Raw genomic sequence first — 25,109 nt, forward strand, 5'->3', positions numbered from 1 at the left:
TGCTATCGAACATTAATACAATTGGACCCGAGTTGTTAGATAAGAACTCTAAAAATTGACAAGAAAAAACACGTCAATAACGATTTTTCAACTACAAAAATGTTTTTCGAAAAAACTACTGAAGTCAAAATAGTTTTCCAAATAATTAGATTATTGAGCAATAGATGAAAGTTTTTTCTCGCAAAATTTCACCATTTTCATTTTTAACCAATTTTTGTCACTCACTCAGACAATATGGCCGAACCGGGTATATCTGTTATTATTTGAAAATTGTTCAAATTTAATACCAAGAAGTTATAAAGTCCTTTAGAAATTACTTTTAAAAATCGCAAAATCCTTTAAAAGATATTGTCAAAATTTTGCTATAAATTATTATCTCCGGTTACGTAGATGTGTGAAATGTCTGTATAAATTCATGTGAACACAGTAAATTTTTATCAGTAAATTTTCTTTTAAAAAAATAAATAAAAATATTCTATAACTCGATTTCACCATCACTGTATAAACTGGATGAAATTGATTTCCCAGATTAACCAAGTCCAATTTCCTTCTCCACAAGAACTTGCGAGACTCGCGACATCAGAAACTGAATTAAATAAATAAATCGAATTAATTACAGCGCACTTCGATTGCGTCATCGACGAATTCAATTGAGGAGAAGAGAACACAAGAAGTGCTCTAGATTTTCAGCTCTCTTATCAAAACGTTATGTACGTTACTCCCCACGAATGGTTGATTCACATAGAGATCCACCCTAGAAAACTTCGCTGCCATTTTACGAGAATTTAATTAAAACGAATTCCACGGAAATTATATTTCTTCAAGGAAAAGTAAAAAAAAAAATTGAAACTAGAAATCTGAGAAGCGAAGAACGAGAAACTGAGGAGAGGGGAAAAACTGAAAGTTGGTGGTTTGAAGAACACTCTAGAATTTCAATTCCCACAATCCTTCAGCAATTTCTCTCAGTTAAGTACAGGGGCTAAGAAAAATAAAAAGAGCGAGAGGAGAGAGAAAAATGAAAAATTTTCGACGTCATCAACATCACTGGCACTACAGTATAAACTCCGCAGCTGAAGTGGAGCAGCAGCGGGGGATCCTGCATTAAAGAATACAAGATCAAGGATACTACTCTTCCCCAGCCCTGGATTAAAGTCTCGAGTGCAAGAGGCAGCCGTAGACGAACAAGGGGGTAGCAAGACTAATTATTCAGTTCCCAAATAACGGTTTTGTAACGACTGACATGGGCATGGGCCCTCACGTCGCTCACGCCCGTCGTCTTATCGAAGCCCCAAGCCCCGAGGTGAGCCCCAATGTGAACGAGTGAGGGCGACAATTTCCAAACACACCAGCGGGCACAGGATGAGAAGTTGGAAAGGAAGGGGAATTTTAATGAAAGCAGTTAAGACAGCGTACGGGGAGGTTGGACAGAGTGGGGATAAGTGAAAAGCTAAGCTGATATAGAAAAGCCAAGGCAGGAAATACCACTCGCAGGGGAGTGGCGATTGTCCTCCTCTACCACTACAGTTCAGCCATAAACCCCGCACACGAGAGCTCTCAGCTGTTCACTCATTGCAGTTAGCCCAGTTGGAAAATCCTCGCGAACACATTCGCCTTAGGGCCAACATTATAATAGGCTCCAACTCGAAACCTCAGAGAGATGAGCCAAGCTGAACTTGATGAGTGGAGGGGGGGGGGGAAATCGATCCATGGTATCAAAAAATGAGAGGCATGACCACCAGAGGAAAAACTAGCAGGATTTTTAATCATTGATGACTTTCAAATACGATGCCAGTACTTCTCATGAACAAGTCGATATAATGTAAATGTAAAATATATTATGCAATTTTGTGCCTATAATAGCTGATTGTACGTTTAAAAAAAATATTAATTTGAATTTTTTACTGAGCGGCATTTTTTTTCTTTTTTTGCCAGGTCGAAATGAAAATTAAAATATTTTTAAAAAGCACTGACAAAAATTAACCTTTTAAAAGAAAAGCTTACGGGAGAGAGCAGAAGAATCATCATTTGTGACCAACAGCTCTTTTCTCGTAAAACCCCTCTTTTGCGGACGCTCACGGGTCAAAAAAATTCGTCCGTAAAAGAGGGGGTGACCGCATCAGAGGGGGTTTCTGTTGAAACTGTAAAATACAGTATTAGTAATGACTGGAATGGTTGTTCGTTTGTAAATGAACGAAATGCTGACAATATAAGATGCATCTAAAGGCATGAAAATACATAATTATTGCACAGATACACAATTAAAATTGCAAAAGAAATATTATATTGAATTCACATTTTTTAGAAAACTGATCAATTGATGTTTGGTGGGTTTTTGCTGAGTACCTGGTCCAACTCCTTCAAACATTAGCTGCATGAGGCTCGCGGGCCAGCTGTTGGCCACCCCAGGTATATACGATTGGCTGAACATCCCTCGATAATTTTTGGCAATTTTTTACTCCATTCTTCACACATTTCATCATTCAGCAGATTCACCTACAACTTCTAAAATACACACAATTTCCTGGCTCACACAAATACAATCCAATTAATTTTACACAACTGCGTCTGTGGCAAGTTATTTGTGTCCTCGGAAATTAATGTTTTTTTCGGTTTTTCAGCCATTCTTCTTGACAATGTTCCCTAAGCTTTAAAATGAAACATATTTGTGACCTTCCGGCATTGAATTTATTTGCAAGAACACAAACTCCTATTTTACGTTTTTCACTCTATTCGACGACATAAATTTTCGGAATCTCGTCTCTCAGTGATAAAGAGATACTATATTACTAGAGCTGGCCATTTCAAAAAACGTGAAATCACAAAATATACGGGCAAAACCAGAAAACACTGACATCAGAATTGCCAAACGTTAACAGACTTCAAGCCAAAAACTAGATAAACTATAAGAACTTGCACGCCATCTAGTGAGCAGAATATGAACCGAAATTGCAATTATTGGTGTTCGTACAGGGGATTTAGTCCAATAGAACGAATGATGAAAATAGAAAATGGTTTCCATGACCGTATCCGAGGGTGACCGTTATCATGAGTTTAAAATACATTATTCAATTGGGATTTTTACTAGGATATGTTTATTTGGCCGTAAAACAGGGGTGTCCGCATCTGAGGGGTGACAGTTAAGAGGGGTTTTGCTGTATTATTATTATTAGTGATAAAGGTAGCAACAGAAATTTGCATACATGCCAAATATAAAACTGTTTTTTCCCCCCTCAAAGTAGTGTAATTTTCATAAGTGAAAAACATGCCACCACGGATTGGGAAATTAAGTTTTCCAATTTCATCATTATTTGAATTTTTTTCCTCAAAACTATTTAGCCAGTGGTGTTGATAAAAATGCAGATATACTCGTTTCGCGCATATTCATATAGTGATATATATGAGCTTTTTCTTTAGATATCAACCCATTTATCACTTAAAATACGATTATAACATCACCAACTATAATTACAAAGATCTGTTGTGTCTTTGTTTGTGACGTTAATATTAATTATGTTTAGAAATTCTGGGATAGATATCCTTGAGATAATGAAATCTTTTTCTTCCTACACAAAAATATCTACCTACTTTTTTTTCTCTGATAATAACTTTTTTTTTTAATGACGGAATAGAAATTCGCATGACAAATTGCAACAAAAGATGAAGAGGATATGACGATCAAGCGGTAAATGTAATTTAATATAATTTCGAATTCCTCGCATCTGCTCATAAAATTCATGGATAGCCTTTGTAATATTCGAGGACACGAATTACGAAAAATAAAAAAGGCCTCACACGCGCAAAAAAGTGAGAGAAAGTCATCTTTGAGAAAGGCAGGACTCTAAGCCTGGTTGCCAATCATTCGACCTCCGCTTCAGAGAAGAGAGGTCAGAGATGCCAAATTGAATAATTTCATGGGCGTGACGGATACCGTTCCACGCGGCTTGTTCGCTTCACTTGCATTAGGATTCAGTGGCACGTTCAGAAAAAACCCCCTCAACCTCTCGAAAGATGCGCCAGATGATGGGTTTCATTCTATTTTTTCCCCGGTCATCAGTTTTCGGTTCCGCCCTTCATACGTGCTTTTCGAACGACTTTTTACTCCCTGTAGAGATTTTTGAATTCTTCCCGAAATATATGTGTTAGTTGAGCTCCTTGTTTCAGATTCACTCTCATCAAAGAACGGTAGAAAAATTTTAAATTTTTTAAAAAATTTCCTATACGCCTACTCTAGCAAAGTTTTTGAAGGAAAAAAAAATAGCATAAAAACTGAATCTAAAATTTCAGACACATCGAGTGTAGTCGGGCATTATGAAATTCCCATCACATCTGAAGATAGAGATTCGATAATGCTCGATAAAATTTGAGATTGAAAACTTATTCCATACCAAATGGAATATAAAAAATTCGTATGCAAGAATCCGTAATAAATTGCAAATAACCCTTTTCATGCGTAGCTTTGTATATGTGCAAAATGTTAACGCATGATCGAAAACTACAAAGTGAACTAGGATAATTTGATAACATTTTTTAACCAGTGTGTACAACCACACCAATAAAAATTATTATAGGCAATAAATTATTGAGTTTTTCAAAGTATGTACAGGATTTTAAAATGACTCATCTTTTCTTCATCAATAACAGAAAGTATTGTGGAATTCGAATCATTGCACAATATCAGAGAAGACCTCGACACGCATCCGTCATTTCCTTCTACAATACAAAATTTCTTAAAGGAGTTCTTCAGATGCGTGTTCTTGATGAAGTTGTGGGTCAATTCAATCAGGAACTCTCATTCGTAGGTTTTTAAAAAGATTAATGATAAGATCCAGCTTTTAAAGATTTGTTTCACGGTTACGACAGTATAACTCAAACTGATTTAGCATATTCTATTTATATATCAGCATAATCCGTGGAACAATATGTGCATCAAAAACACAACCATTGTCTCGACAAATTATGGGATACGAAGACACTGATGCATGGAATTTTTTCTTTTGTTCTCAACTTCCAAACCAGTTTCAAATTCTTTAAAAAAAATTGGAAAAAATAAGGAACTTTGGAAAATTTTAAAGTTGATTCCATTCATGCAAAAAACTCATGCCATTCGCGTGCGAAAGAAGCGGCGACGAAGCGCAAATTTTCACCATGCACCGCTCGGTACAACATGAATGCATGCCACGCGAACTTCGAGCACAAAACATTATACGAACATACACAGGAAAGGTAAGCGCGTGCGCCGACCATTAAGAGAAGATAACGCAGCTCCATTAGCTAACACGGTAGGTAAAAACATGGCTCCTCGACCTCATTGCTCGCTTGTAACCATAGATAGATAGGAAAAGAAAACAAACATAACATTCTAGAAACGGAAGCACGAATAACAAATCCGACTTTATTACGCCATAAACAATATGCAAATGAACAAAAATATATAAATGTATATAAATGTCAAAACATTAAGAAAATGAACAACATAAGAACAGGGAGGAGAGAAAAGAGCAGCAGTAGAACCTTTAGATTAAAGAAAAAAAATTTTTTTTTCACTTAAATTTTCCTCCAAGTGATATCCAACAAATTACACGCTCTCGTGGAGTTGCTGTCTCCTATATACTCCTCCTTCCATATAAAAACCTTTAATAAAAGCTAATGATCAATTTGCAAGTGCAATAAAAATAATTAATGAAAATCTCTAGAAGGAAGTGAGAGCGCAGATTATATTATTATTGTTATTACGAGAGGAGAAATCGGCAGGAATTGACGCAGAGCAGTCTTTACTCCAATGAACATGAAAATGCAATAGATTAAGTGAATAAAAAAAAACGAAACGTTGCCGTAATGAAACAAGAAAATGAAACAAAACGATACACGATTGGGAGAAGGGGGAAGCAAGCATAATAAAATTACATATACAACTCGATGTAAGAATAATGAGCCACTAAATGGAGAGTAATACAGTAAAAATTACACGAATTTCATCCGAATAAACAAGTCTAGACAACAGCAACTACTCGACAACAAGTTGAGAAAGAAAAATAATCCTAGAAGGCAAACACCGCGATCTTTCTCTCATCATTAGGTAACTACGAAACTGAAAAATTCCAAGAAGAAAATCGGATGCTGTAAAATCAGGAATATCTAAATAACGGCAACCTTGAGTGTATTCTGTGATTAGATACACAATCACGAAAAACATCAGTTCAATGAAGAATATTTTTTTAAAAAAAATTTGTTTATAATTTATTTGACGGTTTATAAAGTAATCATGGAAACGGATGTTTTTGATTTGCAGTTAATTTTATGGATGAATGGCTGATGTAAAACTTACCTAGCATTAAATTGTTTATGAATATAATCATGTGAATTCAACGTAATTTTAGTTCATAATAGAATATTTAACGCACAAAAAATAACACTCGTAAAAATAATCGTTTGGAAACAGATTTAAAATTTAGAATTTTTATTGATTTAGAACCACTCTCTATAAAACACCCTACTACTAAACCACACATGTACCTCGTCCATATTCCTCCGCGGAACATTGTAATGAATTGGTACATGTTGGGATATGCGTGTCCGTATTGTGAACCTAATGTGAAGCTTGTTTCTGTGTAATGCTTGTATATAGTGCTGCCATCAACCACGTATTTTTCTAACTATGAGTGAAGGAAGATTTTACTGTTGTAGGCCTGTTGCTCTCTGCGGCGAGACACTTTAATGGGAAAATCGGCTTGCATGCGCATCTCGAAGTTGGGAACCACAGCAAAACCAACTTCCGCCGACCACCACTGTGGCGACGGGGGGGTTCGAACACGGGACCTCGCGACCCCGTATATTTTCGCACATCTTACACGGGATATAGAACTGAAGTACTCAGAACTGGGACTGAATATGAAGCAAGAGTTTACCAGTCGTGTAAAACTAAATTTACTTGAGAAACAGATTACGTCACAAACTTGTTACGTGAAATTTTACTATGAAGTGCAGCGCCCATTTATGCAATAAAACGCACTAAAGTACTATAACCCTTGTTAATATATTTTTGAAACTTTCTCTCTCTGTGGCAGTCCGACTACACCGTTCACTATTTTGCTTTTGAAAGTGATCTATCATCCATACTATAATCCATACTAACAATGGTTCCTCAGCAATTGATTTTCGATTCTCACTTATATTTTTAAAATTTTACATCATATTTCCGGCGATTTCTACTCCTGAGCCGTTAGATCGGGGGGAGGTGTGGAAAGACGTCTCTTTTTCCATTAAGTGATGTGTGCATACGCGTCTTATTAATAATGTCAGAGTTATGCTTAGTAAGTAGTAAGTCTTCCCATATTGTAAATAAGGGAGTGAAAATTCAGTGTTTTTTTGTATGGCGAACTGAGAAATAAAATGCCAGCACACTTAGTTTTAATGTTTTTCAATTAATTTATTCACTATACTATATTACAATGTATATGAATGAAGTCCTGTCACTATGATGCAATCGCCACACGGAAATCGGACCATAGATAGTAACAAACCATTAACTGCCGTTCACTGATAGACATAGGACGGGTATCCCAACTTCACGTATAAATTTATGTGATTGCCCTCAAAGATCAATCAAAATCTGATGGGGGAAGTCAAAGCTTCCGCAATTCTTTATCCCCAAGACATAAAAAAAAATCACTTGCAGGAAGAAATATCTAGCAGAATCGATTTTTTCTATACACAGGAAGGTCAACAAACCATTCAAATTCCAAAGGCGCACATGGATGATTACAAAGACAACACATAAACTAAGATGGTGGTGGTGGTTGGGGAGAAGGGAAGGAGTCTCGTCAAACAACAACAAAAACAATCCTTAATAAATTGTGCAAAGCTGCTTCCTTTGATGGAAGATAACAATTTTATATTCCCCTTTTCTTTACTCTCCAAATCCTTTTTCCTTCCGACAGGAAGGTAAAGGACTGGAAAAGAAATGGATAGAGGAACCTACATACTTGAATTTGTTTTTCCTCCTTGGAAATCTGATACCATCACAAACGTTAAGAAGACCATAGAAGTAGTATCGTAAGTAATAAAGGGTAAGAATAGTTACAATGGTAGTTAAGAGGTAGTTAAGAAACGTGGTGACAACAAAGAAACAAGAAATCAAATAACACGGGTGGTTACCGAACCATGACCAAGGTAAGAAAACATATAATACAGATTTAGAATCCACCATCGCAATTTACCATCATATTACACTACATAAATAGAATACTCAAAAATTTATCTTCACGTATTTTGGAGAAATATCAGTACTGACAACATACAAAGCACGTATATCTCTAATACATAGACTTTCCAACTGAAATGTTCCCAAAAAAATATCACGTCATGACATTGGTTCTCACGTGATCTCAGATATAGAAGTACGTGAATGTCATAAACCTTCAGTTTAAGAATGGCTGATAACGCTCATTCAAATATTGTTGGATTTGCATCAAATGACTGAAATAATGTGTGTACACATTATTTGATATCTACAATCGTTTGCCGAATTTCACATTTACTGCAATGTGTACTAGAATACACCAGTCTTGAGTGATATGATGATACTTTGAAACTTTCTCAAAGTTCGGAAAATAGTAAAAACAAATGCACGAAAGCAATTGTTTTTGTATAGTAACGGCTTCATCAATGACTAATAAAATTTACCATTGTTTCCAAATAAGTCTTTTTTTTAAGAATTAGAACAGTGTTTCTCAAAGTGGCAATATAGCCCACTGGGGGGGCGGTAGAAGCTTTGGATTTAGTACAGGATCGTATGAGTTAACTTGAGTTGGGAAGCAAATGAGAAAGAAAATTTTTTGAAGAAGGGGGGGGGGAGCGATGGAACAAAAAGTTTGGGAAACTATGAATTAGAATGACGAAATGTTTTCGTTAGGTGTATCCGTTTACAGTGATTTATTGCTTCTCTAATGCTTCAAAAACAAGAAAAAACTTAGCACAGGGTATTTCTGCTACTTATGCTGTTGTATAAATTTCAGATGGTATTTTTCGAGGTAAACTATCAAAACCTTTTTCAAAAATACTCTTTATACACCTACATTGCCAATCTAGAATAGCCTGAAAATTTAGAGAAAAAATCAAATAACTAGCTTCACGTTGACGATTCAATTAGAAAACAATTTCCAAGTACTATTTTTTTTTTCTACCTAAACCAGACATAAAAAAAACAATCGATGATAGATACGTTCGAGCCTGCTATATAGAATCGATGTCTTTGTGAAAATTCTCAGTAATAATTATTTTAAAAAATTCTATTAAAAGAAATTCCGCCATCAATCCATATTTTTATGGCTGAATATTATTTTTCCTGAAAAACAGGAAAAAAAAGAAGATGATGATGGCGTCAATCGTAATTCGAAATCGAAAAGTAAATGTGAATGGGGAAAGCTTTCGCTTGATGATCGATGAAGTAATATGTGTAGAAAACAGAGATATGCGTTTCTTGTTTTGCTCAAATGGATTTATTATTATACTTAAATAATTAAGGAAAAACTTTTAATTTCAAAATGCTGAGACAAAACTACTCAAAATACTGAAAGCATTATCCCATTACTTTTTTCCAATTATGCAAATGGATAAATGTGAAATAATTTCTATCACACATTATCACGTTCGGAAAAACTATCATAAAAGAAATTAAAAATTTCAATCACAAATATATGTCAAAATGTGCCAAATCAAAAAATGTGTCATGTTTTGCTCTTTATTTCAATTACCGTATTTTACGGGGGGGGGGGGGGGAGGGGAGGGGGGAATTATTTCTAAAACCTTAATGGTACCTATGAAAGAAGAACTTTCGGCATTGAAATCAAATGTCTTGTGTGAAATCATGAAGCTTATCTCGAATTTATAAAAAATTACAGAACAAATGTTGTACAGTTTAAACATTATAAGGAAATTCCTTTTCAAATTTTATGAAGAAACTCTACAATAAAAAACTCATTTTGTAAATGTTTGGAGTTTTTCCGTGTTTCCTACAGTGTAGTTCTTTGGTGAATAGTCTCTTGCCAGTGAAAAATGTGCGTATGAGCGAATTCAAATTCTGAAATTAATTTATGCGGGATTCATCATGTAATGAGTTAGCAGAATCACTCGAAAAAGACGGAACACTTATTTTCTACTGGGGATGGATCAATGGCTTCCTGATACAGGGTGGGCAAAAAGTCCGTAGAAACTTTAAAAATGAATAAAAACTGGAAAAATAACAGAAATAAAAAACGGTTTGCAGGGTTAGGATTGCTAGGTCACGGGAATTTGTTTAGGACAGGGAAAAAACAGCCAATAGGTGGCGCTGGTACGAGCGACTTCGGTAGGAATATGCAAATGAGACGGTTATACGAACTTGCCTTCCTAATCCACAACCAGTTCACCGTTGTAAACCGTGTATGTGGACCTACTGCACTCTGTCGTTGCTGCATTTGTGACTGGCGTGCAATGCGTTATCCCCTGGGGTGGTGGTCATGTGCAACACATACTGCTGTAATAAACGATTTGGAAGCATTCTGTTAGTTATTTGCGTATCTTTTCTTTGACTTGTGTACGTCAGCGCCACTTATCGGGTGTTTGTTAATTTTTTTCCTGTCTTAAAAAAATTCCCGTGACCTAGCGATGCTAATCCTGCAAACCGTTGTTTATTTCGGTTATTTTCCCGGTTTTTATGAATTTTTAAAATTTCTACGGACTTTTTGCTCAACCTGTATGCCTATAAAAAAAGCTGAGAAGCCTAAAGGCAAAGAAACAGCAGCAGTTTTAAATCAGTGAAAAAATTTTATTCTAACATCTTAGTCTTCAATAGCCATCTTCTCCTTTCACATTCACCGAAGCAACCTAGAGGCTACAGCAGTGTTCCTCAACCGCCGGGCAGCGGCCCGGTACCGGTTCCTGACTTCAAGTGTTGCCAACAATCTAAAAATTTTTCCAACTTGATTTTCCATCGAAAAAACAATTAGAAATCGGGCTTAAACAACGAGAATTAATTTTAGTCATTATTAAATTACCATACGTCCCGTATTTCTTCTCTGGACTTTTCCCGTATTTTAACGTAATTTAATAATAGACTCTACAAATGCACAGGAAAATTTTTTGAAAAAGACTAGAAAAATAACTAATAGATGTATATATATAGAAGGGTATTTTTTCCAACTAAATGGCCGAAAAAAAACTAGTTCTAGTTAGAAAATACCTATAATATACCTATATACCTATAGCTGCTGACTTCATTCATACCGCGCCGGGAGTGATTGGCCGTTTCCCTTTTCTCCATTCATTTCAAATTGATCGTGTTTGATCAGGTCTTCCACTTACAAAAATGAAACCGAGCAACAATTTTCCAAAGGTTGAGAACCACTGCCTTAGAGCAGTGTTTCTCAACCGCCGGGCCGTGACATAAGTCAAATACGGCCGTCAATGGTTCACCGTTTCATTTCTATTTATTTATTTCCCGTTAGTGTATGACTGTCTTAAATTCACAAAAAAAAATTCAACCGTACCGCAGACTTGTGAAGGTTGAGAATCACTGCCCTAGGAGTGCTAGATATTTTATCTAATTTTTATCCAACTGCTTCCACAAGGAGGGGATACCGGTATCATTTAGTAAGGGATAACTAAGGTTGTGGTGCCACGGTTTTTCTCTAGTAGGGTTGTGAATAAATGAAATAGCTTACCTCTGAGAGGGTCATGAATACTAATACCATTGACATGTTTAATAAGAAATATGATGCTTATAATGGGAGAAATCGAGGAAAGCAATCCATACTTAGATAAGACAATCATAATATTTTTTATGCGCAGTGTATTATAAATTATGTTTGTTTTCCTGATATACGCCCTTATATTGGGTTTCTGTATCTTAGTTATATTTGACATCCATATTTTTTATGGGCAGCATTTTTTCAGCTATCTCGTTGGGCAATTTGCTTGTTGTGGTCTTTGTTTTTTGGATCGAATGACACCAACGACCAGAACTTCAACGAACCCATCTCTTTCAAGTTCCATTCAAGAATTCGTATTTTGTTAGGTCTGAGTCTAAGCATGCAGCAAAAGTTAAGTTGCTTGCTGCATGGGTTACTCTTTTTCTTATGCTGAGCATAAATGAAGTTCCGATTCGAAAATGGTCGAAGATCCTCCTGATCTACAAATTCACTGAATCAGTGAGGAGTGGGGCATACAGACATGAACAAAATCAACTACAAAGAAGCACAAGCAATGTTCACTGATCCAATCTAGTATCAGACAGTCTTTCTTATACAGCAATGCACTGTCACTCACAAGTAACTTTCCTCAGATCTCACGAAACTTTGTCCTGGTATATTGAAAAAATTCCAAGGGAAATCTTGCTATATATATGTGTTATTATATATACATTTATCTCTAACTGTCTAACACACCCGTTATGACTCACTCGTGTCCTTGGCATAAGCTCTAAAAGGTGCTGGAGAATTCGCGAAGACCCAGCAGCCAAGTAAGTCCTGGCACAAGCAGATGGCATCTGCTTCACATCCTATTAAAGCGCTTTTTCAGCTGCTCAAAAAAAAGAACGAAAAGAAGTGCAAAACGGGTCTTGAGGTGTCGTAACATGCTGCAAGTTGACAAAAACAGAAAAGAAAAATCGATTCAATGTGTCACTTTCAAAGTCAGGTCAACCCATCTTATCCAACTGAACTGGCGGTAGTTTATATATAATACAACCTGCTAGTTAGTGAATAGTAGGTAGAAGAACCAGTCAAGGAATCTAATGTCAGCCATGATTCGTGGTTCGAAAAACATGAAAAAAATTATATTCGAGATTACGAAGTAGAAACACCTGCAACGAAATGCATTTCACATGAGTTGATGAAATAAACATGAGCGCAAACGCACACATTCGTGATCAGTGTCGGAGCATAAATGTCGCACCATAGTGTCCCACCCCTTTACATGTATGTGTTCTGATGCTGCAAATACGCCCCTTCAAAATAATGTATAGGTGTATCACAGAAAGGTGAAGGTGAAAAGTTATATGAAAAACTATATAAAAATTTTATGAATAACGTTAACATAATTGTATTTATCCCTCCATCAAGGCCATTCATTCTATTGAAAAGATCCAACCCCGGAATCGCATTGCATGTGAATTGGTTATAAAGAATTGGCTAATAACCTTCAATCATTCCACTATCTTCTTTAACCTCGAAGAGAACCTCGGTTATCAGAATTCAATGATCAGCTCACTAATGATTACAGTAATCAAGAGCCATATTAATGAAAGAAGATGAATAAAATCACATCACAGCAGGGACGAAGAAAGCGAAAAAAAAGGAGGGGGCGAAAATTTGGGAAAAGGACATTTTTTTTTTGGAATGACTTCACCATATTGACACGCTTTCCAATCAACCAGTTCAATTTTTCGGAGTGTCGGAGTCGTCTATTTAAAATAAAAAAATCCTGGTTTTTTACGGTGGCTTATTACTCCAAGGGTGTTTTACTCCAAAATATTTCAATTGTGCCTCGGACGATGCAGCTGCCTCTTTATGGACATATAAAGACAAAAGAAAAATGGGGAGGATAGAAAAATAGATCATATAACATGAAGGTGTTGGCGTATCCTTGTTTCAATGTCAATATATACGGTCAAACCGAAAATTTGTTCAGCTGTATGTGATCTAATAAAACACTCTATGAGACAGGTCCCAAAAATTGCGTACGACATAGCCCAAGTTCGCTACTAGGCGACTGGGCTGCACACAGATAATTTTATAAATTCTTTCTGCCAAAATCTTTATAGAAATCAATGGGTATATTTATTAAATTATTGAGCTGCCATCCCAATATTGCCTCCTCAATATTTTCAATAACTTTATATTCTAATGTCTTTTTTTTTGCCTATTTTCAAACTTTTTCTTTGCAAAAATGCCTTTTTTGAATTTTTCCTGCCACAAATGCCTATTTCGACATTTTTATATGTTTATTCATGAGTTTTAGAGGTTTTTTTTTCCTGTAGAATTTAGATACTTTTATCATTGAGAACAAAAGAATTTTTATTTTGAAGATCTTCAGCCTTCAGTATTAATTCTTATCAGAAAGCGTCCCTCCTCCTAACCCCATATAAACGCAAATAGGCCTAAGTGCCTGAGAAATAGAAAAATTGTTGTTAGGCATAGAAGTGAGACTTTTTATCTGTGATGCACATAGCTTTCAGATACCTTCAACATATCGTCGAATTCACATCGAGATTGTAAGAGCTCTAGACGAAAGCAAACCACGTATTCAGAAAAGATGTGAATAAAGTAGAAAGTTTGTCTCCACAGGCTTCACATAACACCTCTTGCTCACGCATCGCACAGCACTGTAGATGAAAAGCTGACCAATGACTGTCCATCTACTACTGTTGTCCCAATATCCCATCAGTTAACGTCATGGCTCCAACAGGGCCGGGGTGGGAGCTGACAGGGCTCCAGCCACGTGAAGAAAACCTCTACGTTTTCATTTTATTTTTTTTATACCATAAATAAATGCATAAAAATGCCCTGCAAATAACCGTGGCAGGTTATTTTAAATATACAAAAATAATTTCTAGAAATTGAGAATTATTTTTTTCGTATCGATACAAACCGATTGAATTTTAGCTCAATATTTGAAAATGTTGAGAGAAATGTGTCGTTAGTATGAAAATGGTTTTTTAAATAATTTCGTATGAAAACGTTACAACTTTTACACAATATTCTTTAACTTCAGCCAGCACTATTTTGCATGTCAGGAAAAAATATTTACTCAATTGAATCGAACTCCGACCTTACTATGAAGGACCCCCCACACACTTTTAATTAGGCATAATAATAGTATTCACTTAGCTAATAATGTAATTACTATAATCTACTGATGAAACCGAGTGCAATAAAGTTTTCAGACCCTTTATATCGGGCTATCAGTTACTTCCCCTTTTTTTCCATTGATTATAACAGGCATTTTTAATGTGTGTGCACGCTCGTGGCATTTGAAATTTAAAATCAAAAGCTGCACCATTTTGACGATAAATTGTGTCTGATTATCAAAGCTTATAAAAACACAATTTCTTATTTATACATAATATTATCGTCATTATTATATTGGGGGGAAACGATAATTAACTTGACGATAATAATTAACTTTTCTCCCACAAATCCCCTGCATTTCAGATCTTGAGTGGAACAGTGAACCTAAAATTATAATACTTTAACCATAAATTCATCAAATCAAGGTTGCAACGCTTGAAACCACTAAGAGTACTACTTTTACAATCAAAAACTAATTAATCCACCATTTACTACAGAGTTGTAATTAGATACTTTGTCAGCCAGTGCAAACGTGCATCCACCCCCTCCACGTAATGAAGAATATGCATGGGTTAATTCGATGCTGTCACTGGTACAGCCCCAGAAACACCAGACCCTGCCTACTATCATTCATAGGCACCGGAACCTAGAGGCTTTCTTTCTTTCAAACCGAGCACAACTCAGGTCTATCACCTGAGTGAGTTGTGCCGGAAGTGTAACTGTGTGTGTGCCTAACAGTGAATATGTAGTGTTTGATATTTCAGAAGTGAAGTGAGTGATGTGTTATGATTGAATTAAATTTGTAATTCAATCATAACACATTAGTTAACTTTTTTTGTTACAGAAAACCAACTTCAGTCGACCACCACTATGGAGACGGTGGAGTTCGAACCCGGGTACTCGCGATGCGAGTCCGTCACTATGACCACTCTACCACCATAGCGGCAAACCTAGGGGCTGAGGCCATTTGAGCTCCAGTAAATTTTATAAGTTCTGAGCCAATGTTTCCCAAAGTGGGCGATGGAATTACCCAAGGGGGCGATAGAAGCTACGGGTATAACATAGGATCCTATGGGTACGCTTGAGTTAGGAGGCGATGAGAGAAAAAAAATTCTGAAGGGGTCGATGGAACGAAAAGTTTGGGAAACTATGTTCTAAGCCCTTCTCCCAATAATTTTTGAAAAATCGATGCAATGCACCCTCCCTCTCCTGCGTACGCTCTCAAGTCCCGTATATATGGGACGACCAGCAACTCACGTTGTCTCCCCCCCCCCCCAATGTTTCCTTCATGTTGGCGCCTCTGCCTGCTATACCATACTGTTTTGAAGCATAGTTTCGCCATCATATGCATTTGAAATTTAAGAATCACGGGTGCGTTAAAAGGCGGGCCGTGATCGGGTTAGGTGTGTTCAAAGGGATCCTTGTTCACAGCTTAGGTTATGAGTTAGCTCTCTGCAGGAAACTGCATTTTTTCCATCTCAAGTCAAAGGAGTAGGCAAAAGGGGGGGGGGGGTATAGGAGGCTCAAATCTTCTCCCGCCCAGAGAAACAAACAAAAATTTGAATTTTTTTAAAATTAAATATTGATTTAAAATTAATATTGATTAAAAATAACACTTAATTAATAACACATTATTTTGAATTGCTTTGGTTGTACACCAAAAGGTTTTTCTTAATTCATCAGAGAAAATAATCTAAGAATGTAAAGCTATCATAACTAGTTAGTGAGAAAAACTTCATTCCAACGTTTGGCGAACAATTATGGCATCTCAGCAATGTTCAAATCTAATTTTGATATGCACCATGAATAATCATCTTCAGCTATGATCCACCCCAACAGTAGTAAATTAGAATTTTGTAAACTAATAAGCATCTCTATATTCGATTTCAAGAATTCGTATGACGAAAGAAATTAGGTCAATTAACATCATAACTGGATGGCATAACAAAAAACTATACAAGGATATTTGGAGCATTATTTGATTATGAACTGACATGGCGTCAGAATGTGTGAGGAACAATGGATTTCCATCCGATCTATGAAGTGTCATTTCCTTTATTCAGAATAAAAGTTTTCACTTTTTTCAATGAAGAAAAATAATTGTTCATAACAGTTTTTTATTAATTCTTCAAGAGAAAATCAGCTTTGAGACATCCTTGTGCTATAATAATAACTTTATTACACAAATTGTTTTTCTCTAAAACAATACAGTAGTTTACTCAATAGATAGAGGAGCAATAATGTCTCCCAACATGATGTTGAGCAATAATGTATTATTTAATAATGTGCTAACAACAGTTTTTCTTCAACAATGTGTCTATTTTTCAATGGTAAATTCTGACATCAAGACCAGTCATTTTTTACAACGTGGCTGAAATTATACTTTTCCAGTGAATGCAAGTTTTTTTTTAAATAATGTGACAGACAACAATGTATTTTTTCAACAACACTCGAGTGACCATTTTGCTTTAATCTTATTAGTTTCTGGAAAAAATTCTTTCAGATTCATTAAGATCATTGCCAGATTTCCATATAAGCCAGGCAGGCTGCAGCCTAGGGCCAAAGCTGTGCAGAGGGCCCCAAAAATATCAAATTGTTACTTTTTGGAGAAATCACTCAAAGATCAAATTTCAACACCTTATTGTAGAAAATTTAGACCTTGGTTACCTCACATTATAAATATTTAAAATGCTTTAGATTTACATTAGGTCCATAAATTACCATATCGTCCCCCTATGCCAGAGATTCTTTTTTGGGGTTTATCAGCTGATTGGATAACTTATTTTGCTATCTAAGTTTTTCCAGAAAAGCAAATATGTATCCCCCTCTTGAAAAACATGTTACAAAACATTTTAGGAAAATGACACATTGTAGAGCAGTGATTCCCAATGTGGGCTCCACGTTTTATATATAGTGGCATAGGCGGAGATAGACTTGGAAGTCTGAGGGAGCACGGTCATTATTGCTGGTGGGGGGGGGGGCAAGATGATGATGATGTCAATTCATCTATACATATATGCATTAGATCAGTCGACTTCACGTTTAATGCTGGGGGGGGGGGGCATAATGCCCCCCCATATCTCTCCCCATGTATAGTGGAGAGGGATCCCCCCCCCCCCTGAAAAAAGTGCGGTGGGAGGACATCAGGAATTTTGATATGCTTTGTTGAGGCATGGTCTAAAAAAGTAACACTGTTGTAGAGTAACGTGGGTACAGTAAACAACTCAAACGTCATTTCCCAAGTTCTTGAAATTTGATTTGCATTCATGTTTTTGGCATTGGGGGGGGGGGGAAACAATAATATTCAAGATATAGATAATTTGGCATTGACAAAAAGTACAGCTAGAATTGGACATAATTATAGGCTCCATTTACCTTCAATAGACTAATGCCCTTCATCATACCTAAATTCAGCCCTGATTAAGATTATGGATAAAATTTCAATTTGTTCACATTAATGTAAACTTATAAAACCCAATAATAAAAATATTATGGTAAAAATGTTTTGTGCATGTGCGAAAATGAATGGCCCGATTTTAAAATTTATGCCATTAAGTTGGAAAAATAGACAATCGTGAGTGTCCAAAGGCAAATTAAAGCTTTCAAATTCATATATAGAAGAAAAAATTCACTCCGAATTCTTAACAGAAGCATTGATAGCAAAACGCAGATAAAGGGAATGATTTTCACTAAGTGCAAGTGGGACAGTTGCCCAGATCCCCATAATTTTGAAAGGGACCCCGAAAACTAAATAGTATGTATTCACAGACTAACCAAACATCTTTGATTCTATTTCAACGGCCTTCTAATACCAAGCTTTGCCAGAGTAAATACTGGGAGCACTTAAAAATATCGGGAGGGGATTCAAACCCAATATTTCTTTTGGTAATTATGGAGACAAATACTAGTAGGCTTTGGGCCGTACACAAGTTCATGCCAAAGAACTATGGGGCCGAATGGGCGGCTTTCTTGGCCATTTGGGGAAACAAATGCATTGAAACAAAATTAAGACCCTAGTCATCAGATAAAAGATGACGGGGAGCTTAGTTTAATTTTTTTTTATTAAAAATTAAGGGGAGGAGCGATAGAACAAATTTTTGTTTCAAGTTGCGGCCCTGGTGATGGTTTTCCTACAAATCCTCAAGGTTGCAGAATAGAGGAAAACATCTTCAGCTACAAATGAGCAGAGGCAGATCTTCAGCTGCAAATAGAAAGGAGGAAGACATCAGCTGCAAATGGAATGGAGGCAGACGTCAGATATAAATGGAACGAATATATGTATCTTCAGCTGTGAATGAGCTAAGGTAGACATCTTTAGCTTCAAATGAAGCAGATGCAGACATCTGTAGTGGCAAATGGAGCGGCGAATGGAACGGAGATGGATCCCACCAAATTGCCTCCCTCTGGATCTGTGCTTGCCTAAACCAGAACACTGACCCTTCTCCCATGTTGGCAATAAATTGATGGTTTTTAAAAATTTAAAAACTGTAGATTGATCACTACACCATTCAGGATAGAGCCCTGCCAGCAATTCCTTCATGGTCAAAAATTTCTGGCCAATAAGAGGATATTTTGTTGAAACTTTGGGGGGGGGGGACCTAATAAGCAAATGCACCTCCCACTTGCCCATGTTGAAAATCGGGTTCCAGGGAGCAAATGTGGATTTATTTGCAAATTTATATTCGTGGCAGAGAGTTCAATTGAATCACAATCACTCTATAATATAGGTGTATCTCTATGTTATAAATGTAAAATAATATGTCAACATACCTCTTAATGAATGGAATAACTTGTCAATCATTAGACGTCTAGAGATGAACTAAAAAATAAGTCCTTGCAAGTTCTCATTATAGTTATACAGTTGTATTTTCGGGATTTTTCTCGAAAGTTTTCTTGCAACAATACAACAAACAAACACAAATTTTCATGCAAATAATTTAAAAGGGAAATAAATAGACGATCACGAACTAAACACAATATTTAAATGGATTTCTGTGTCGAGAGCCGAACCCCCTTCATTGAATAAAACAAGTTCAAAGAGACAGCTGGCTTGTACAACACAGGGCAGGGGGGGAAAACAATCAGAAGAAAAAACAACCTACTTTTCGAGTAGTTCTAAACGTTGCCGCTGCATCACAAATGACGCTACTTATCAGACAGATAGATGTTGCTTATGACGTCAGTTATACCAGCAGAAGATCGTTGGTTGGAACGTGGAAAAGTGAATTGGTGAAAGTGACTGCCTTGACCATATTCCGGCTATGAAAATACGGCTTGCGAAAATTTCGTTTTCTTCCGACGTTTATTTCATTCCCATTTATCAGATCTTAATTTCATACATAATATCAGTAATATCGTTTCGTGCCCGGCACATTTGGCTTCTGGACATTTCGCTCCTGACATTTTGCCATAGGCATGGTTCTCCCCCTCCCCTCCATCTTGGAGCAGGGCCTAGATTGAGACCTTTGGTGGGGCCTTCAGGATAGACTTTTCACGGAGCGAGTTGAGGCTCCGTACATAAGTACTCTATATTTAATTGATAGCGTGAAAAAACAAAAATTATGAGATTCGTCCCGGTCCCCAGGGCTGGAGTCCAGCCAGGTCCACACTTGTGCGGAGCATGGCCATAGGAGGAGAGCGACATGAATGGCGGGGGGGGGGCGTGCCATCATGAAAACGAACGCTGGGGGGAGGGGCTTGATGACGCTAAATCTTATATATGCCAGCTCCGTCACTGACATGGGGGAGCTTCCCCTCTTATGGATTTGGACCCATGCATTTCACCTGCCCTGACCGTGTGAGTGACGAAGTGCGTAGCTGAATGACCATATGAATGGCCAAGTGAGTGGGTGAGTGACCGATTGGACTGATCATATGAGTGAGTGACTTTATGTGACCGAGTGAGTGCGATCACTCATGCGGACACGAATTTGATCACTTCTACGGTCACAAATTTGACCACTCCTACGGTCACGAATTTGATCACTCATACGGTCAACTCGCTTGGTCACTAACTTGGTCACTTATATGGCCACTAACTTGGTCACTTATATGGTCACTAACTTGGTCACTTATATGATCACTCATACGGCTGCGTACTTGGTCACGCACTTGATCACGCAGTCACTCACACTCACTTAATCTGGCCACAAGGCCTCCACTCACAAGGACGGAACGAGAGGGGGAGCGAAAGCGCATCTGTCCCGGTCGGCAAAATTTAAAGCACCATTGTAAAATTATCGAATTTTAAAGTTGTGGGGGCGGCAAAATAGTTTGCTCTGAGTGGCTGAATAATGTTTGCCCCGGGTGGCAAAAATCCTAGTTACAGCCTTGCATACGGTCACTCGATTTTTCACTCATATGATCACTCACTCATACAGTCAATCACATACCCTCTCGTTCACTCATACGGCCAAGGCAAGCGAAATGTCAGAGGTGAGATTTCCGGGGGACGGTAGATATGCACCATCTACAATCCACCGCTCTGCCGACTGAGCATATCGACGATTTGTAGATATGCACCGGGGACGAAACTTACCAAGGATGAAATATCGGCGAAATTTCCGGATCCGGAAAATATGGTCAATAAGTTTCCTAAATTCGGGAACATACAAGTGCTCGTCAACTTTCACCAAAAAAAAAAATCGAAAAAAGGAATAAAAAGTTACTAATTGAAGAGTGTGGACGGATAACGGTCTATAGGTCGTTTTTTCATACGTTACGGGAAAAACTAGAAAAATAATCTCTGGAAAGAGGAAAATTATTTTTGCCTGAGAATGACCGTTTTTCCTTCGGGAAGGCAACTGAGACACAACGGCAACATGAATCGTCCGATTGTTGCAGCTGTTTAAAATAGCATAGCAACAAAACATGTGGATTTCTGCAGGAACTAACTTAAGAAGCCTGTAACAGAAGCTAAATGAAACATTATTCAGTCAAAAACAAATTTTGCAAAAATTTAACATAGGCCGTTATTCGTCAGAGCCCTTCAATCATTGTTAAAATCACTGAAAAGTCTCCAATGACAAGAAATGAAGCACCACTACAGTAAAACACGTCTTAACGGACACCCATCTTTTACAGCCAAATAATAATTTTCCCTTATACAATAAAAATATTTCAAGCTCATAATTTTGAAAACGGTCACCCCCCCCCCGTTATTTTATGGACGAATATTTTTTCCCCGCAAAAGAGAGGTTTTATTGTATATACAATTCGCAGGGAGATTACAATCAGAGAAGAATCATGCAAGAACGTTCATACTTACGGCCGCATTCACCAACACAGTTTAAACTGCAATCGCAGGTGAAAGGATTGAAAATCGAAACGGATTAGTTAAATTGAGGATTTTAACCAATTCGTGTCGATCGCTAATCGTTTAACCTGCGATTGCAGTTTAAACTGTGTTGGTGAATACGGCCGTTAGAGACATACTTCAAATACCCCTCTAGGATTAACCCCCCTCCCCCCCCCTTCACGTACAGATAATTGGCAACAGATCTAGACAATCTGTACTTGAAGTATCGGACATAAATTCCAAAAACTGGTTTCCTTCTTCACTTAGTAACATATGGGGGGGGGGGGGGGCTGAGTGAAGTAGATTTCTCTTTTGTAATTTTTTGAGAGAAAAAAATCCGTCATGTCAGAAGAATAAATGTTTACAAACAGCTGTACAAAAAAAGACGATAAAAAAGGGGAAAAAAGCTAAGATGAACGGAGAGGGAAAAAACAACTCCCACTAGGAGGATTTTTAAACTCGTACTCTCAATAATTAAGCTTCGCGATGATGAGGAAATAGGTACAGAAAACAAAGAGCGCTTGAAGGTATTTTCCACTTGCGTTGGAGGTGTGAAATGCATTTTATGAAATGGGAATTGAAGTTTGAAAGTTGGAAACGCCGGCGATAACATTCTGTAAAATACGGATCATATATTCACAGCTAATGAATGTTGATATCATCGTTAACTATTTACAAAACAGCTGCTAAACACAGAAGAAATTACAAATTGCACTGGAGTTATTGATAAAACATTGATAATCTGCAGGAAACAAAGAGCTACTCCAAATCGCAGGGAATTAGAACGTGTTTCACGAAGAAATGGTGAACATTTGAACATGATAAATAATCGTAATATAATTTAAAATAATAATCATTTAATTTATTTTTATAATAAAACAAATTATAAAAATAATCTTATTTTTCTTGATTTTAACAAAAAAAAAATTAAGTTCACTCTGTTATACAATAGAAAAAAGGAATTGTTTTATTAAAAAAAAATAATAGGAGAAGGTTCAAAAGTATAATATCCAGAAAAAGAAACAATAAATTTTGCACGTATGAAATCTAATCATATTTTATCGGGAAATATAGTTTAGATTATTGAACATCGATAAAAAAAAGCTGCAAGTCATAAAAAACATACACGACTAGGGCTGAATTTACTGAAAATACCTACTATTTTACTTATGTTAAATAGAGGAGATGCACGAGGAGATGTTTAAAGCACTACCGATGGTTGGAAAACCATCAAATATTGCATTTATTTCACGGAAACAACATTGAACATGAGAAATACATTTCAGTCAAGAGTACAAATTCTAATAAGCCGCACAAGTTCGGAATATTAAAATTATGAATACATATAGTCAAGGGCGTACCCAGGATCTGAACTAGAGGGGGCAACTAAATTTATACGTCTGTGCTATGTGTCAATTACTACGTTTAATTTCTCTTCCGGGGGGGCCCCCGCCCCTCACTGGGTACGCCCATGCATACGGTGGATCCGCCTTATAACATTTTTCAAATAATTGTGATGAAAAAAAAGTTGTGAACGGGGAAAACGTTTTAAACGGGAAATCTTGATGAGAATTAGTTAAAGTTGTGACACTACGAAAATATCACAAGTGGGAACGTTATAAGCGCCGCTGTGGTGGTTAGCTTAAGTTGGTTGAGGTTCCCAACTGCGAGTCAATATTTCCGTTGAAAAGTCTCACCGCAGAGAACAACAGGCCTACAATTCTACACGCAATCAATCATTACACATCACTCATAGTTAGAAAAATTGATGTCAGATGGCAACATTATAACAAGCTTAGCACAGAAAAAAACTTAACGTTAGGTTAACAACACATACAAGCACAGCTTCCAGCATGGCCCAGGTCTTCTTCGATCACCTACTTATATCTCCTCATTGAGACAGAGTGGCAGCCATGATCTGGTTATGTTTTTAGTGGAATCGACTGTACTTACAGGAATAGGGCTACCATACTTCTTCCTTTAGGAGGACATCATTTTGATGTCTTTTCAACCATCCTCCTATGGTTAAAAAAATTTCATAATTATCTTCATCTTTCTGAGTTATTTTTCTTTTTTGTTTTGCTGGAGAAAACTTTTTTCACTCTAAAACATATACCTCTTGTTTTTTCCTTCAAAGCATTTTTAGTCACCCTTTGATCTGTCACCGTTGAAATTCCCGGAATACCCGAATTCAAGTTGTTTCCTAGCAGGGCTTTATTCTAACCACGGTCAAGCTTACTCCAGAAAAATATGAAAAGTCCAGAAAAATTAAAAACAGCTCCGGAAGAACGAAACTGGAATATCCATAACAATAATACCGTTGTTTGCTCACCAGCAGCTAATGCCGCGTACTGACGTGTATATGGGGGAGCGGGGGGGGGGGGATATCTATAGCTCTTCCAGTGAGAAAAAAGAAAATGTGTTGCAAACAACAATCAATGCTGATTCCTATGGCGAAATTGCCTCCGGCAAACCAGCATTGCTCCCAAAAGAAAAGCAACACATTCTGAGGGTAGAGAAAGAAAACCTCTCGCTTTGCTCAAGGCAAAGTAATAAAACAGACCAGACAGTGTGAACAATTTATGATAAGCGAGAGGAGACGGATCGTTAAATTGTGCTTCTTGTTCTTTGTTTTGATTTTCTCGCGGTTCTGTTTTAATTTTCGGAGAAATTATTGCGGCGCGGAGGTTTTCTTATCAGTATAGTAACGCCATCTGTTGTCGAAATTGGGAAAAGTGACGTTGCCAAGGGTGCTCGCACAAGCTAAGACGCCTTCATATACGTGTATAAAAGGGTTCTAGCCATCAAGCTTATATTACTCGTAATATAAGGTGTTTTGTTTCTAGCCCAAGCGTCCTCCTAATGAAGAAATATCTCCTGAATATACGGGCCATATGGTCACAACTGACACGAATACACCTCGAGCCCAATTTTAACTGAGCAGTTGGAAAGCCCTAACAGCCACTTTAGGACGTAAACTGTTAGCC

At 37.0% G+C, this 25,109-nt stretch overlaps 1 protein-coding gene across 2 annotated transcripts in view; it reads right to left on the reverse strand.

The window, feature by feature from the left end:
• LOC149081709 (uncharacterized) overlaps positions 1 to 19,875 on the reverse strand; it is a 237,161-nt gene extending 217,286 nt beyond the window's left edge. For both annotated transcript variants that reach the window (XM_089237123.1, XM_089237122.1), the window contains exon 1: positions 19,596 to 19,875. The gene's annotated coding sequence lies outside the window, so the exon portion shown is untranslated. The remainder of the gene's footprint in view (positions 1 to 19,595) is intronic.
• Positions 19,876 to 25,109: the final 5,234 nt, after the last annotated feature.

The sequence above is a fragment of the Pholcus phalangioides genome, unplaced genomic scaffold, assembly GCF_987345545.1.
Source record: "Pholcus phalangioides strain wild (caught in Gottingen) unplaced genomic scaffold, Ppha-v1.0 ptg000009l_1, whole genome shotgun sequence".
In the NCBI taxonomy this organism is placed as follows: Eukaryota; Metazoa; Arthropoda; class Arachnida; order Araneae; family Pholcidae; genus Pholcus; species Pholcus phalangioides.